Genomic DNA, 17,066 nt, shown 5'->3' with positions numbered 1-17,066 from the left:
TATTTCTATGTGAAAACTCTTAATTATCAAATGCTGAGAACTTTCAGATATGAAACACAAGGCTGGTTAAGCCAAACATCTGTATGCCACATGTGTATAGCTAGAGGACATCCTCACTTCCGTGCATATAAGCACGGAAAATCAGCCAATCCAACACCATTTGCTACTGAAAACCGTTGTCACAGTGGCTCAGACCCAGAGACTGGCTTTTCTCCAACTTTTCTCACCCATTGTCCTCACTAGAACTCAGCTAGGCCTTTATCTTGAAAGTCTTCCTTGGTCTCCATTACCAGGACTTTGAGACCCCTGCATTTCACATACAATACAGCGCGCATCACTGGACATTTAAACACAGATGCCTCTGCGCTGTTACTCTGAACCCCTGTGGGCCAAGAGCTAATTTTTAGGCAAGTGACTGAGTCAGTTGGGGCTGTGAGAGAGGTCGTGTGACGGTTCTAAGTAAAATTAGGCATTCATCTATGGCCAGGGCGGAATTGAACTCACTACAAACAAGGCAGCCTGGGGGTAAGAGGGATTGGATTCATCCTGAGAGAGCTAAGAAGACATTTTAGAAAAAAATTCTTCTAAAATTTTCCTGGTCCTCTGGAACACGTAGAAATTTTTTTGCCCTAGAGAAAAGGTAAGTTTCAGAAAACCTACCTAAATAAGGTAAACAAAATTGAGAGGATGCCCTCCCACAATGAAATGGGGGTTTGCTCTCCAGCTCCCCAGTTGAGGTGTCCGGGATGGCACCAGCGCAGCCCTGTTCTCAACCAGAGCTCTCTCAAAAGACCCCCGACGGCCAAGTCGACAACGGGTTCAGCCTGTTCATATTTGCCAGGAGGGAAGTGAGTTTCTTCATAATTTTGCGGACTTCGACAGAAGAAAAAGGTCTTAAGGTACCCGCAATGGAGTGTTCCGGTTGAGGATATGTGTTCAGACTCCGGGTCTAATTTGCTCGGTTGAACTCCCTCTCTCAGCTTTGTCCTCGCCATGGGTTTAATGGAGTTAAAAAGATACGCGAATTGGACGAGACCACATCTGCCCGGCGCTCAAGGGATACCAGCTCTGTAACCTGCAGCAGGAGCTGGGAAAACTCACTGCCGAACTACCACAGACTCTTGTCAATCCCCAATTTGAAAAGTAGCCTCCCTTACACGTCATTTCTGCGCCCCGAGGGTCAGGCCCAGTACAGGCTGCGGAAGTCATTTCAGGCGTCACTGGGGAGTGAACTCTTAAGAGTGAAGGGGTAAGAGAAGGGCTGCAGGCACGACGAAAAGCTGTACCCATGGCCCCGTACATGTTTTGTGAACGCGGTTTTAAGAAAAAAGAGGGGAAATCCAGATGCCACAGTGGTCATTCTACTGTGACCGAACCAAGTTATCCAGAAACGGCTCCCTTAGAGGCTATTGGGAGCCGCCGGCTGTCTTTGCCCCTCCGGTTGCGCCAAGCATCCTGGGAAGTGTGGTCCTCGCGTTATACCGCGGATTTTGGGTAGTGTAGTCTCGCCGCGTTGCTGGAGTAGCTAGGTCCCCAGCTGGTGGCTGGATTGACCCCTTGTTCTTTGGTGGCGCTGGTGAGTGAGGCTCTCGCGGCACCTTTACCTCAGCCGTGCCCCGGCTCAGCAAGGTAGGTCTAAAAGGCCTGTCTGTGGGCTGAGGGTGAGGATGGTGCAGATGGCGGGGGTGTGTGTGTGTGTGGGGGGGGGGTAGTGTTGGGGACGCGCTGTAGTGGCTCAGGCCGTGCTCTACCGGATGTTTTATTTGGGGGTCTGGGCGCGCATCTCCAACCTGGGTGAAGCTCAGCCTCGAAGCCCAGTGGTGGTGGGTGCTGGGCTTCGGCATTTCGTGCTAGGGTTCCTGTGTGTTCGGCCTTGGCCGAAATAGCTATGCCGGGAGAGGAGGGAGGGGGTCTCTTATGTCACGAGTCCCGGGGTTTTGAGACACTAAGTAGGCTACCTCCCCCTTACCTTCACGTGGTGGAGTGAGGCCTTCCACTGGGGTTTTGCTGGGCAGCACCACTACCCCTCTGCTTTGCTGAGACGGGGTGAGGGGTTGGCAGGCTTGGTCAAACATCCCTGGCTTGGACCATGTATTAGAATGTTCATTTTGGCGCGATGTCAGGGTCTCAATTTGACAGGTTTGCCCCTGGGTTCGGGCCTTGAGGGAAGAAGTGGGACTGGGGCCCACTGCGCAGGTTTTTCAAAGATCCGGAGGACTGTCACTAACCACAGGAATCACGGATTCCCACATCTCACTGTGGGTAGGCTTTGGGATTTTAAGTTTCATTTTAACTTTTTATTACAGAGAAATTTAAGACAGAAGTAGAGAGAACTCCACAGACCCATTGCCCAGATTCAGTGCTTATCACCTTGTGACCACTCCTGGTTTCATTTCAAACTGGTACACTGAGGCCCCTTACAACCCATAGTGGTTTCTTATTACTGCCCTGTTGAAGAGCATGGCCTCCAGGCTCTGCCACTTTATAGCTTTGTCCCCTTGGTCAAGAGACTGACCTCAATGTGCCTCAGTTTTCTTATCTGTAAAATGAAGATAATCATACTTCATTGGGTTGTGAGGATAGAATGAGGTAAAACTTGTACAGTGCCTGAAACAGTCTCTTATGTACTAGATAGTGCCAGATCGGTATTAACTTACTTATTAAGAGCAGTGGTGAGAGAGGATCAGCTCAGGGTCAGTGTCAGTAGCATGTCTGGGCAGGCAGTGTTCACAGCCCAGATATCAGCTCTGTTCCCAGTAAGGTGCCAACAGTCTTTTCTAATGTGACAAGTCCATTCCTAATGCTTTTAGGGAAGAGGAAGCCCTATCCTAAGAGTTTCCATAGACTCTCTTGAAGCTTTTGGTTCTTGTTCTGCCCCACTACAGCTCCTGCCTACCTAGAGAGAATTGTGTAGTGGGCAAAGGGAGGACTCCTGAGCTCCTGACAGCTCAGCTTCAGGTAGGTTCCTACTTATCTTTTGCATGCTGAACTGCTGGTGGGTATCCTTTGCTCAATTTTGAAATCTTGTAGCCTGTTGTATCCCATCCAGTGATCAGAGCCTCAGCTGGTTTCCCCAGGAAACAAGGCCTGTTTGTAAGGGTGATGATTTTCATAGGGACTGTTCTTCAGACCTGGTGTCCTCATTCATAACCTCTTTGTCCTTGCTTCAGCATTTCTTCTGTCAGCATTTGTTCAGACTGCTCACTTCCAGGGCTTGTCTTCTTGTGAAGTTATCAAATGCTATATTCTGTTCTTTTTTCCACCCAGTGCCCCAGCAAATTGTCATATCATTTTACCTTGAAATACTTTAGTAGGCATCTCTAAAACTCAAGGACTTATTTTAACACAATCACAATTTTATTGTTACATCCAACAAAATTAATATTTATTTCCCCAATTGTTTGGATTTTTTTTTTGTCAGTCAGAACAGCCCTTCTCAGAGGTACAAGAGGAAGACACATCTGGAATTTAGCATGGTGGTTTTCTCTGTCTCTACCTCTCTTTCTTCCCATTTCTTCTGATCTAGCTGATCTAGATTAATAGCTGCAACTGCTATAAGTGGTGCAAGCTGGGCCTCTTGAATTTTCCTTGCCTCTTTTTTCCAAATCTACCTCCCATTTGTTTGGCTGTTGTGTCCTCTCAATTCCACCTAAGTGGTACCTCTAGATTCCTCCTCCTCCTCATCATTGTCTCCACTCCTGTACAGCCCTAGCTTCCTGTTTCTTTTCTACGTTCTTGTCCCTTTTTTCTCCCACCTGTTGAGTTGGGCTCCTAAAGTATAAATACAATTATGCATGCTTAATAATAGGGATATGTCCTAAGAAATGTATTGTTGGGTGATTTTGTCATTGTGTGAATATTATACAGTATGCTTACACAAATCTAGATTGTATAAACCTACCACACACCTAGGCTGTATGGTATATCCTATTTCTTCTAGGCTATAAACCTCTATAGCATGTTACTGTACTAAATACTGCAGGTAATTGTAACACAATATTTGTATATATGAACATTCTAAACTTGGAAAAAATACAGTAACAATATAGTAAAAAGATAAAAAATGGTGCACCTATACAGGGCACTTACCATAAACAGATTTTGCAGGATTGGAAGTTGTTCTGGGTGAGTCAGTGAGTGGTCACTGAATGTGAAGTCCTAGGGCATTACCGTCCACTGTTGTAGACTTTGCAAATAATGTACACTTAGATTACACTAAATTTATACAACATGAGAGTAAGTCAAGCACAAGAGAAAATGATGCAATCAAGAAATGCAGTAAGGCCCTGGCTGGTGTAGCTCAGTGGATTGAGCGCGGGCCTGCGAACCAGATGATCGCGGTTCGATTCCCAGTCAGGGCACATGCCTGGGTTGCAGGCCAGTTCCCGGCAGGGGCCAGTTCCCAGCAGGGGATGCATGAGAAGCAACCATACATTGATGTTTCTCTTCCTCTCTCCTTCCCTTCCCCTCTAAAGATAAATAAATAAAATATTTTTTTTAAAAAAAAAGAAATGCAGTAAGCATGAGAGGTATGAGGCTGCTGCTAGCATAATATGGCATACTGTTTCACAGCAAACTTTTTTTAACGTAAGTAGAAAGAGGTACATATGCTCTCAAACAACAATAAAAGTATAGCATAGAAATATGTAAATTAGTAATAGTTATTATTATCAAGTACTTGTACCATACATAATTATATGTGCTACACTTTTATATTACAGGCAATACAATAGGTTTGTTTTCACCAGCATTACCAGAAATACATGAGCAATGCATTGTGCTACAACAGTGTTGCTAGACAATAGGAATTTTTCAGCTCCATTATAATCTAATGGGACCACCAACATATATGTGGTCTGTTGTTGACTGAAATGTCTGCAGTACATGATGTACTAACTTGCCATTTAGCCTGCTAGAAAGAGACCTAATACTTTGTTTAGCTTCTGTTCAAACTGCAAAGTCAGACTGCCCGGGTTCAACTCACAGCTTCACCATATTCTAGCTTTGCAGTCATGAGCATGTTACTTTACCTCTGAGCCTTCTTTTCCTTACCTGTAAAATGGGGGTTATCAGTGGTGTCTACCTCACAGGGATTGGTTGTGATAACAGTTGGGAATTATCAGTGGTGTCCACTTCATAAGGATTTTGGTTGTGGTAACATTTGTGATGAGGTTAAAGTACCTGGTACGTAGGAAATACTAAATAATTGTTTGTTAGGATTATTATTATTGCTTCCAACTTCTCCAAGTCACCTTTTCAGTCTCCTGCCCCATACCCACTCTTGTCAGATCTTGTTTTACAGCTTCATGGAAATATATTCCATGGTATGCTTTTATTTTTCCATGTCTCTGCTTCAGCATAAACTCTTGCTGATTGAGCACCAGTGGGATCCCACTGTAGAACATTCCTGAATTTCCCTAGGTAGTATTCCCAGTCTCTCTGTCAGCAGCAGAACACTTGATGCATCAGGACTCCATGGCTCTCAAGCTGCATCATTACTGTCTAACTATCCTACTGAACTATGAGGTGGTTCTCTGTGAGTTGGGCACTTCATCTTGTTCCTTTTGGGCCATTAATACAATACCTGGGACCTGCATAGACTAACTGGGTGATACAGTGTGAAGACGTGAGTTATCTTTGCTGGTTGGGAGGGAAGGTCACATGGGGAGTCTGATTGGTAAAGTGTACACTTGGCATTCCTGGAGTGAGCCCTAAATCACAAGTTAGTGTGGACTTGATGTAAGGGGAGAAAGGATCCACTCAAGGGTTTTCAGGACAGCAGTAACCGTAACTTGCCCCTCCAACTCTTGCCTTGTGTCTTTCCTTCCTGTTAGAGCTAAACTCTTTGAAAGAATTGTCTATACTTGCTGTCTCTATTTCTGTCCTTCCACTGTCTTTTAAATATTGCAGTGAGACTCTTACCTCACCCACTAAAACATACTCTTGTTGAGGTCACCAATGCTTTCCCTGTGACTAGATGCCAGAGTCAGTTTTCAGTGACATTTTATGTAGGCAAATACTTCCTCCTTCTTAAAATACCCTTCACGCAGTTGCTCCTGGTTTCCAGCTTTTTCTGCCTCATAGTTTGTTTCTCCTCTGTCTCCTTCATGAGCTTCTCTTCTCCCAAATCCTCACTGTGGAAGGTACTGGTTTATTTCTTAGATCTCTCATCTTCTCCAGCTACACTCTCTCCTTGGGGTCTCTATTCAGTGTCAAGGCCTTAAATGCCATCTCTCTGAGGTTCAGTCTAGACCTCTCTACCTTCAGCTCCAAATTCTAGTTTCTTATTGTCTACTTCACATTTCTGCTTGGATATCTCATGGGTGCCTAATGTCTCCAACAACAAACTGATCACCTCCCCCAAACTTGCCCCACCCTAGTGGAGTATAGACAACTCTTTCAAGGAGTTTAGCTCTAAAAGGGAGCAGAGACATGGCACCTCCTTCCTTCAGATTGCTCAGGCTCAAAACCTTGGAGTTATACTTGACTTCTTTCTTGCTCTTACCCTCTATCCCCAATAAGCAAATCTGGAATCTGGACTCTTAATAATCTCCAACCTCTGGTCTTTCTACCACAGTCAAGGCCACCATCTTACCTGGATGTTTATAGCCTTTGCGTGGTCTCTGCTTATTCCCTTGGCCCCCAAGATATTAATCAATACAGCAACTGCAGGAATCTTTAAAATGTCAGTAAAATCATGTCATGCTCAAAATGTTCCTGTGGCTTCTTGTCTCAATCAAAGTCAAAACCAGTATCTTACAAGATTAGATAATATCTCCCCCCACATTTACCTTTGAACCTCATCTTTACCACTTTGTCTTAGATACACCACAGCAGCATAGTGAACTGTCTCTCTACCTTGACCATGCCAGGCTGACTCTTTCATCAGGGCATTTCCCTTGGCTGTTCTCTTGTCTGCATTGCTCTTTTTTTCAAAGTTATTCATTTGGCTTATTTCCTCACATCTTTCAGAATTTTACTCAATCACCTCCTCAGTGAGGCCTTCCCTAAATACTATTTAAAATCCCCAAAACCTACTCAACTTCTTTTACTTCTTTTTTGTCTTGCTTCTATATTTCTCATCTCACTCATCACTAACTGATGTATTTTATGTATTAATATGTCCATCTTCTTCCCCCTTGACTTTAATATCAATATCAATGAGGACAGGAGTTTTTATCTTTGTTAACCTCTGAATCCTGTCTAAAATGGAGCCTAGAGGCTTCTAGTCAAAGATGGTGGGTAAATGTGGTACTTACCTCCTCCCACAACAACATCAAAATTACAACTAAACTATAAAACAAGCATCATTCAGAACTACCTGAAATCTGCTGAATGGAAGCCTTATAACTAGGAAATTGAAGAAGAAGGCACACTGAGACTGGTAGGAGGGGTGGAGATTTAGAACAGGCTGGTCCTACACCCATGTGCAGTGGATAAAAATCAGGGTGCATATCTCGGCTGCAGAGGTCCCCCCTCTGGAGAGGGGCCCCAGCTCCACATCAGGTCCCACAGCCCAGGGTACCAGTGCCAGGAAGAGAAGTCCCCATAACTTCTGGCTATAAAAACCATCGGGGATTGAGGCTTAGAGAGACAGAGTCTTCTGGAATCCCAGGCAGTTCCTCTTAAAGGGCCTGGGCATGGACTTACTCAGACTCATTCCGTCTGAGCTCCAGTGCTCGGGCAGCAGCTCAGAAGGCACACAAGGCATACGAATAATCTGGTATCAGACCAAGAGCTGGGGGGACAGCTTTCTCCCAGAGAGAAGTACTGGCAGAGGCTATTGTTCCTTTGATGAGCCCTCCCCCGTTGGAAGGCAGGCAGGTGCTGTATCGGAGACTTCATCAACCTGGCTCACACTGTTTGCCCCAACCTGGTGATTCCCTAAGGCCCTATTCACCCAACTTTTAGGCCCACCCAAGCTGTTTCCAGTGGCTTTTCCATATGAATGGCCTGTCTTGACTTATGCTTTAATGTTTCCTAAAAGCTTTCAAGCAGCACCTTGCCTCATTGTGCCCCGTACCATTTGTTAAATGACCCTAGGCCTGGCACTAGCAACAGTGGGCCTTGGTTTACAGGCTTGGCCTTGCCTGGGCACCTCCAAGATCAGCACACGTAGCAACCATCTGCAGATCACTTTGTACTTCATGCCAGGTGGACCCAGGCAGAACACAAACAGCGGCTATGTTGGCCTGCACCTCCCTGGAGGCCCCAGAGCTAGCACACCCAGTGTGGACAGCTTCAGACCAGGTTGAAAGACCACTACCCAACCACTCCATAAGCAGTATACTCAAGGGGCAGACTTGGCACTAGAGCCCCACTGAAGTAAGACCTGCTCTGTGGGATAGACCCCTGCACAGCTGATCTTCCATGGTGGTTGAAGGTCTTTGGTTGGTGGTCATGGCTAGTCTTTGCAGCCATCCAGCTTAAGGATAAGTCCCTCCCAGTTATGTGCCAAAGGCAGTTAAGGCTCACCTGTAAGAGGAGGGTACACAGCCCACACAGAGGTACACCTCAAGCGCCCAGCTTGGGTGATTGGGGAAGCTGTGCCACTGGACCCTAGAGAATACTTACTACCTAAAAACACTCTACCTCCCTGGCTGGTGTAGCTCAGTGGATTGAGCGCGGGCCTGCGAACCAGGCGATTGCGGTTTGATTCCCAGTCAGGGCACATGCCTGGGTTGCAGGCCAGTTCCCAGCAGGGGACACACGAGAGGCAACCATACATTGATATTTCTCTCCCTCTCTCCTTCTCTTCCCCTCTAAAAGATAAATAAATAAAATCTTTAAGTGTCTTAAAAAAAAATAAAGACACTCTACCAAGCCCTGAAACGTAGCAGCTCTACCTAATAACATGGAAGCAAATATAGGTGGGTTGCCAAAATGAGGAGACAAAGAAACACGTTCAAGTGAAAGAACAGAACTCCAAAAAAAGAACTAAACAAAGTAAAGACAAGCAATCTACTAGATGCAGCGTTCAAAACAATGGTAATAAGGATGCTCAATGAATTTAGGAGAAGAGTTGATAAACTGAGTGAGGACTTCAACAAAGAGATAGGAATCATAAAAGTGGACCCAGACAACATATAAAGGAACCAGTCAGAAACATTAAGAATACATTAACTGAGATGAAGAATATGTTACAGGGAATCAACAGTTGAGTAGATGAAACAGAGGATCAAATCAGAGATTGGGAAGATAAGGAATCAGAAAAGACCTTTAGAATAGCAAAAAGAAAAAAGAATTTAAAAAATGAGGATAAGTGTAAGGAGTCTCTGGGGCAACTTCAAGCATACTAACATTTGCATCTTGGGGGTACTAAAAGGAAGAAAGAGAGAGCAAGGAATTGAAAACCTACTTGAAAAAATAATGATGGAATCTTCCCAGACTTGGTGAAGGAAATACATATACAAATCCAAGAAGCACATCAAACAAGATGAACCCAAAGAAGCCCATACCAAGACACATCGTAATTAAAATGCCAAAAATTAAAGACAAAGAATTCTAAAAGCAGCAATAAAAAAGCAATTTTGTCCACAACGGAGCTCCCAAGATAGTCAGCTGTTTTTCAACAGAAACTGTGTACCAGAAGGGATTGGCAAGAAATATTCAAAGTAATGAAAAACAGACCTAGAGCCAAGATTATGCTACCCAACAAAGCTATCATTTATAATTGAAGAACAGATAAAGAGCATCCCAGATAAGAAAAAACTAAACCACCAAACCACTATTTGAAATGAATAAAGAGTTTTTTGAAGGAGGAGGATAGGGAAGAGAAGGAGATAAAAGATAAGAACAACAAAATGGTAATAAATACATATCTATCGACAATTGAATCTGAAAAGCAAAATGAAGCAGAACAGAAACACTCAGATATGGAGAACATTTTGATAGTTTCCAGATGGGAGGGTGGTTATGGGATTAGTAAAAAGATGGAGGGATTATGAAGTAAAAAATTACAGAATAGTTGTGGGGATGTAAAGTACAGCATAGGGAATATAGTCAGTATTATAATTATATGCAGTGTCAGATGAGTATGGGATTTATTGGGATGATCACTTAGTAAGTTATGTTATGTTTAATCAATTGTGCGTATACCTGAAACTAATGTAACAATGCATGTCAACTATAATTGAGAATACTGGGTTGGCCAAAAATCCATATGGTTTTTTCCATAAAGTAAAAGACACATTTTTCATTTTCACTAGTTACTTTATTGAGTATGTCAGCTATCTTCTATGTGGTATAATAACTGCTCTCAATGTCTTGATTTATTGCTATTAACTTTAATTGTTGTACCCGACCATGGAGCATCATCCAGCAAGAAACTTCACAAACCACTTTTGATACATTCCATCAGTCACAGAACCTTCCCCATATACCACACAAATCTTTTTGTGTGTTTCAGTTGTGTTTTTACCTTCCTTGAAATAATAAAGCATTATATGCTGAAAATACTGTTTATTTTCTTCCATCTTCAGAATTAAAATGGCTACACAAAAATTCACCAATTCTGATAGTTTTAAATATTTGTTTATTTTATTCAGACAGTGGGAGAGAAATATCAATGTGTGGTTGCCTCTCATGTGCCCTTCACCCCCAACTGGGGATCTGGACCACAACCCAGGCACGTGCCCTAGACTGGGAATTGAACCAGTGGCCCTTTGTTTCCCAGGCTGGCATTGAATCCACTAAGTTACACCAGCCAGGGCTGATAGGTTTTTTTTTGTTGTTTTTTTTAATGCACGCTGATATTGCATCTGTCACAATAAAATCTAACAGTTGTTTCGAAAGAAGTTAGACAACTAAGTGCTACCAGAGCCATCATGTGGAAAAAAACTAATGAACTTTGTGAGCAAGTGAATTAAAAAAAAAAAAAAGAAAGAAAGCAGAACAAACTCTGAATTATGTTATCTAGGAGGAGATAGATATTGTGCATGGAATCACCAGTATCTTAACTAAACTTGACACTTGCTGTCATTTTGTGATCAGTAAGTGTGATAATAGCTATCATACTTCCTAATGATAGGAACTATGCTAGGTACCTTTTGCAGATGATTCTCATTTTCAGACAAGAAAACTGAGGTTTAGAAAGGTCAAACTGTGCCAAATTTCCTAAAGAATTTAAAGAATCTTCACTCAGTGATAGTAGAGAAATGTGAAAAAAGATGATGAGTCAAGTTTACATCTAGTTACCCATTGTTATACTACAAATATTATGATTAGGTATTTAGAGATTTAAAAAATGTTTAGTTAACCCTGGCTGGTGTAGCTCAGTGGATTGAGCATGGGCCTGCGAACCACACGATTGCGGTTCGATTCCCAGTCAGGCACATGCCTGGGTTGCAGGCCAGTTCCCAGCAGGGGACTCACAAGAAGCAACCATACATTGATATTCCTCTCCTTCTCTCCTTCCCTTCCCCCCTAAAGATAAATAAATAAAATATTTTAAAAAATGTTTAGTTAAATCTCTCCTAACCAAAGCAATGTCTCTTGCCATTATTTTTGGCCAACAGGGAGCTGCCTGTGGAAAGTGGATGGTTTTGCTCTGAAAAATCAAATGCAGTAGATTAAAACCAAAGCAAAAACAAAAAAAGCACCGCCACAAAGTTTGTCTTTATTTTCATTTCATTCAAATTGAACAGATGCAATGGGATCTAGACTTTTTCATATTCGTATTTTGCTTTGCTTCTTGGTTCTGGAGCAGGATTCCTGGTTCTGTTTGAATTTATTTTTCTCTTAGGTATCATTTGCAAGACTATATGGAAATTAATATAGAGAGTGTAATTCTATTCAGTTGAGCAGTGTAATTGTCCTAATATGACATAAAACAATGCTAGTTTAGCCCTGACCATGTGTCTCAGTTGGTTGGAGACACATGCACTGAAAGGTTACCAGTTCCATGCCCAGTCAAGGCACATGCCTGGGTTGCTACTTCAGTCTCCAGTTGGGGAGTGTTCTGGAGGCAGCTGATCAATGTTTCTTACACTGATGTTTGTCTATCTCTCTTCTCCCCTCTTCCTCTATCTCTAAAATCAATGGAAACCTGTCCTGGAGTGAGGGTTCAAAAAATGCTATTTTATTAGTATCATAAAAAAAACCTTTAAAACATGAGTTTCCTTAATGTCAGTGTACTTTTTTTAAGTCTAGAGGGAAGACAATTTACATTTAGTAACTGCTGTAATATTTAAAATGAAAGGTCATTTGAGGGTCTCACTTCTTTTCATCTCTTTCAATGTAAGGGCAAAGTTAGATGCTTGATTCATGTTTCATTTATGTGTAATAAAGTACATGAAATAAAAATAAAATAGAGCCTATCTTAAAGTAGGAGCTTAAAAATGGAAACTAATTCAAAATGTGAATATAGAGCTATTCTGGGAGGAATGGATGAAGCCAACTGGGATGTTGGGAGATAGTCCCCAGAGACTCTGCTGTCAGGAGGGACTATTGCTAGCTGATGTGGTGTGAAGGAATTCAGAGAGTTCTCAGAGGTGCAATCATTTGGCCTTGGTAATTGATATGATATAGCAAGTAGGCAAATAGGCATGGTACCTGATAAGGCATGTGGATGATAGGAAAGGTGCTTCTGTCATTAAGAAACCTGAGAACAGAGCCCTGGCTGTTGTGGCTCAGAGGATTGAGTGCCAACCTGCCAACCAAAGGGTTGCCAGTTCCATTCCCAGTCTAGGGCATATGCCTGGATTGCGGACCATGTCTCCAATAGTAGGCATGCCAGAGGTAACCACACACTGATGTTTCTCTCCCTCTCTCCCTTCCCCTGTCTAAATAAATAAAATCTTAAAAAAAAAAAAAGCAAGCAAGCATACTGAGGATAGAGGAGGCACAGTATGTCTGCAAAGATTCTGATTATTGATTGCTGCACAACAAACAACCTTAAAACTTAGTGGTTTATAAGAACCAGCATATTATAATCTCTCACAATTCCTTGGATTTACCAAGATCAGCTGGGTGGTTGTCCTCTGAGTTATAGATCTGGCTTATGGGTGAATATAAAATTTTTGGTTCATAATCTCTTTAAGTTTTGTACATTTTTAAGTTCTGATAAATGTAGCTGCATTGCTGCTTTGCTTTGAATGATATTTTGCCATATATTTTAAAATATGGATGGTAAAGTATATGCAACATAAAATTTACTATTTTTAACCATTTTAAGTGCATCATTTAGTAGCATTAAGTACATTCATATTTGTACGACCATCTCCACCTTCCATATCCAGAATTTTTAAAATCTTTTTAAACTGAAACTTAGGACTAATTAAACAATAACTTCCATGTTTCCCCTTCCCCTACACTCTCTCCATCATCATTTCTGTCTATATGAGTTTGATTGCTCTAGGTACCTCATAAGTGGGAGAATATAATATTTGTCCTTTTGTGTCAGGTTTAGTTTACTTAGCATAATGTCTTCAAGATTCATCCATAAATGTTTGTCAGGATTTCTTTTTTTAAGGCTAAAAAATGCCCTATTTTGTGTGTGTGTGTGATGTCACATTTTGTTTATCCGTTTATTTGTTGATGGATACATGGATTGCTTTTATGTTTTAGTTGTGTTTTTTTTTAAGATTTTATTTATTTATCTTTAGAGAGGAAGGGAAGGAGAGAAGGAGAGAAGGAGAGAAGGAGAGAAGTATCAGTGTATGGTTGCCTCTCGTGAGTCCCCCACTGGGAACTGGCCTGCAACCCAGGCATGTGCCCTGACTGGGAATTGAATCGCGATCGAATGGTTCACAGGCCTGCGCTCAATCCACTGAGCTACATCAGCCAGGGCTTTAGTTGTGTTCTAATGCTGCTATAAATATGTGTATACAATTATATTTGAATTTCTGCTTTCAGTTCTTTTGAGGATATACCCAGAAGTGGAATTGGTTTACCATATGATAATTACATTTTTATTTTTTTAAAAACCACTGTACCATTTTTAATACTGGCTGCCCCATAGTACATTCCTACCAGCAATACACAAAGGTTGAATGATGATCTTTTTTTCAATTACAGTTTACATTCAGTGATGTTTTGTATTACTTTGAGTTACATAGCATAGGGGTTAGACAGGCGTATACTTTACAAAAGGGTTCATCCAATATTTCAAGTATGTACCTGGCAGCATGTATAGTTATTACAAAATTATTGACTATGTTTCCTATGCTTTAATTTACATCTAAGTGAAATCCTATGGTATTTGTCTTTCTATGACTTATCTCACTTGGCATAATATCCTCTTGGTCCCCTTATGATGTCACAAATAGTAATATTTCATTCTTTTATGGCTGAGTAGTATTCTACTGTATATACATACCACTGCTTTTTTATTCACTCATTTGTTGATTGGCACTTGGTTTGCTTCCATATCGTGGCTATTGTAAATAATTTTGCAATGAACATAGGGGTGGATATGTTCTTTTAAATTAGTGTTTTGGGTTTCCTCAGATATATATCCAGAACTGGAGTCACTGGGTCATAAGGCAAATCCATTTTTAATTTTTTGAGGAACTTCCGCACTATTTTTCACAGTGGTTGAAGCAATCTGCATTAGGAGCAACAGTGCACTAGGGTTCTTTTCTATACATTTGCCAACACTTATCATTTGTGGGTTTATTGATGCTAGCCATTCTGAAAAGTGTGAGGTGATATTTCATTGTGCTTTTGATTTGCACTTGTCGGATAATTAGTGACAGTGATAATCTTTTCATATGTTTATTGCCCATCTGTATGTCCTCTTTGGAGAAGTGTCTATTCAAGTCTTTTGCCCATTTTTTAATTGGATTATTTGTTTCTGGTGCTGAGTTTGAGTTATTTATAAATTTTGGATAGTAACTCCTTAAAGATGTATCATTGACAAAATATTTTCCCATTACTGGTTGATTTCAGTCCCAAATTAGATAAACAAATGAAGGCTACACTAAGTGAAATGAAGCAAAATGCACAGGGAACCAATAGTGATGGAAAGACTCATCAATGGAGTGGACCAGAAGGAAGAAAGAAACAACCAAACAGAAAAGAAGGAAGAAATGAGAATTCAAAAAAATGAGGAGAGGCTTAGGAACCTCCAGGACATCTTTAAACGTTCCAACATAAGAATTATAGGGGTACCAGAAGGGGAAGAGGAACAGCCACAAGTGGAAAACTTATTTGAACAAATAATAAAGGAGAACTTCCCCGTCTGGCAAAGGAAATAGACTTCCAGGAAATCCAGGAAGTTCAGAGAGTCCCAAAGAAGTTGGACCCAAGAAGGAATACACCAAGGCACATCATAATTACATTAGCCAAGATTAAAATGAAGGAGAGAATTCTAGAAGCAGCAAGAGATAAGGGGAGAGTCACCTACAAAGGAGTTCCCATCAGACTGTCAGCTGATTTCTCAAAAAAGACCTTACAGGCAAGAAGGGGCTGGAAAGAAGTATTCCAAGTCATGAAAGGCAAGGACCTACATCCAAGATTGCTCTATCCAGCAAAGCTTTCATTTAAAATGGAAGGGCAGAAAAAGTGCTTCTCAGATAAGGTCAAGTTCAAGGAGTTCATCATCACCAAGCCCTTATTATATGAAATGCTAAAGGGACTTATCTAAGAAGAAGAAGATGAAAAATATGAACAGTGAAATGACAGCAAACTCACAGTTATTAACAACCACACCTAAAACAAGAACAAACTAAGTGGACACCTATAACAGGAACAGAACCACAGAAATGGAGATCACATGGAAGGTTAGCAACAGGGGAGTGGGAAGAGGTGAGAGGGGAAAAAGGTACAGAGAATAAGTAGCATAGACAGTGGGAGGAAAATGGACAGGGGGAAGGCAAGAGTAGTGTGGGAAATATAGAAGCCAAAGAACTTATGGACATGAACTAAAGGGGGCGAATGTGGGTGGGAGGCGGTGTGCAAGGTGGAGGGGAATGAAGGGGGAGAATGGAACAACTGTAATGGCATAATCAATGAAGTATATTTTAAAAAGTTTAGAACTAAAGACTAAATTAATAGTAAGAATATAGCAAAAGATATTTTATGCAAATAATAACCAAGAGAGAGTAGAGTGCCTACACTAATATCAGACAAAATAGACTTTAATTCAAATATTATGAGATAATATTACATAGCATATTAAATTATATGCTATGTATTGAATTATATAGCATATTAAAAGCATCCAATTGATCAATTGGAATTTATTCCTGGAATTCAAGGATGGTTCAACATGTGAACATCAGTAAATATACCACATTAAAAGGTGAAAGACAAAAACCATATGAAAATCTCTATTAATCTATAAATATTTGATAAAACTCAAACACTTTTATGATAAATACTCAGAAACAAACTAGTAATAGAAGGAAACTACCTCAACATAATACAGGCCATGTATGAAAAACTCACAGGTAACATATTTCATGATGAAAGACTGAAAGCTTTTCTCATAAAGATTAAGAATATGACAACTATGCCCAATCTTGCCACTTCTGTTGATGATAGTACTAGGAAGTTCTAACCACAGCAAATGCAAAAGAAAGAGAGAGAGAGGAGGGAGGGAGGGAGGGAGGAAGGAAGGAAGAAAAGTTATCTCAATTGGAAAGGAAGAATAAAAGTTTCTTTTTGCAGATGATGTGGTCTTAAATAGTAGAAAAGATTCCAGATACACAGCCCGCAAAAACCCCTGTTAGGACTAATATATAATTCAACAAAGCAGCAGGATATAAAATCAGTGTGTAAAAATCAGTTGCATTGCTATACACTAACAATGAATAATCTGAAAGGAAATTAAGAAAATCTCATATTACATCAAAAAGAGTAAAATATTTAGAAATTAATTTATTCAGGGAGGTGAAAGACTTGTACATTGAAAACTACAAAACATTGCTGAAAGAATTAAAGAAAGCACAAATAAATGGAAAGACATGTTTATTGGTTGGACTTAATATTGCTGGTGAGAGTAGTACCCAAAGTGATGCAGTGTAATACCTATCAAAATCCTAATGACTTCCTTTTTATCTGAAATGGAAAAATTCATTTAAAAATCCATTAGGAATCTCAGGGGACCTTGAATAATCAAAACA

At 40.9% G+C, this 17,066-nt stretch overlaps 1 protein-coding gene across 1 annotated transcript in view; it reads left to right on the top strand.

Annotated features, from left to right (window-relative positions):
- Positions 1 to 1,240: 1,240 nt before the first annotated feature.
- Positions 1,241 to 17,066, top strand: part of ZNF133 (zinc finger protein 133) — a 34,896-nt gene continuing 19,070 nt past the window's right edge. The window contains exons 1-2 of the mRNA XM_037057039.1: positions 1,241 to 1,629; positions 2,886 to 2,958. The gene's annotated coding sequence lies outside the window, so the exon portion shown is untranslated. The remainder of the gene's footprint in view (positions 1,630 to 2,885; positions 2,959 to 17,066) is intronic.

This window comes from Sturnira hondurensis, unplaced genomic scaffold (genome assembly GCF_014824575.4).
Source record: "Sturnira hondurensis isolate 20B ecotype Veracruz unplaced genomic scaffold, ASM1482457v3 Scaffold0009244, whole genome shotgun sequence".
In the NCBI taxonomy this organism is placed as follows: domain Eukaryota; kingdom Metazoa; phylum Chordata; class Mammalia; order Chiroptera; family Phyllostomidae; genus Sturnira; species Sturnira hondurensis.
This window is presented reverse-complemented; position numbering and strand designations above follow the sequence as displayed.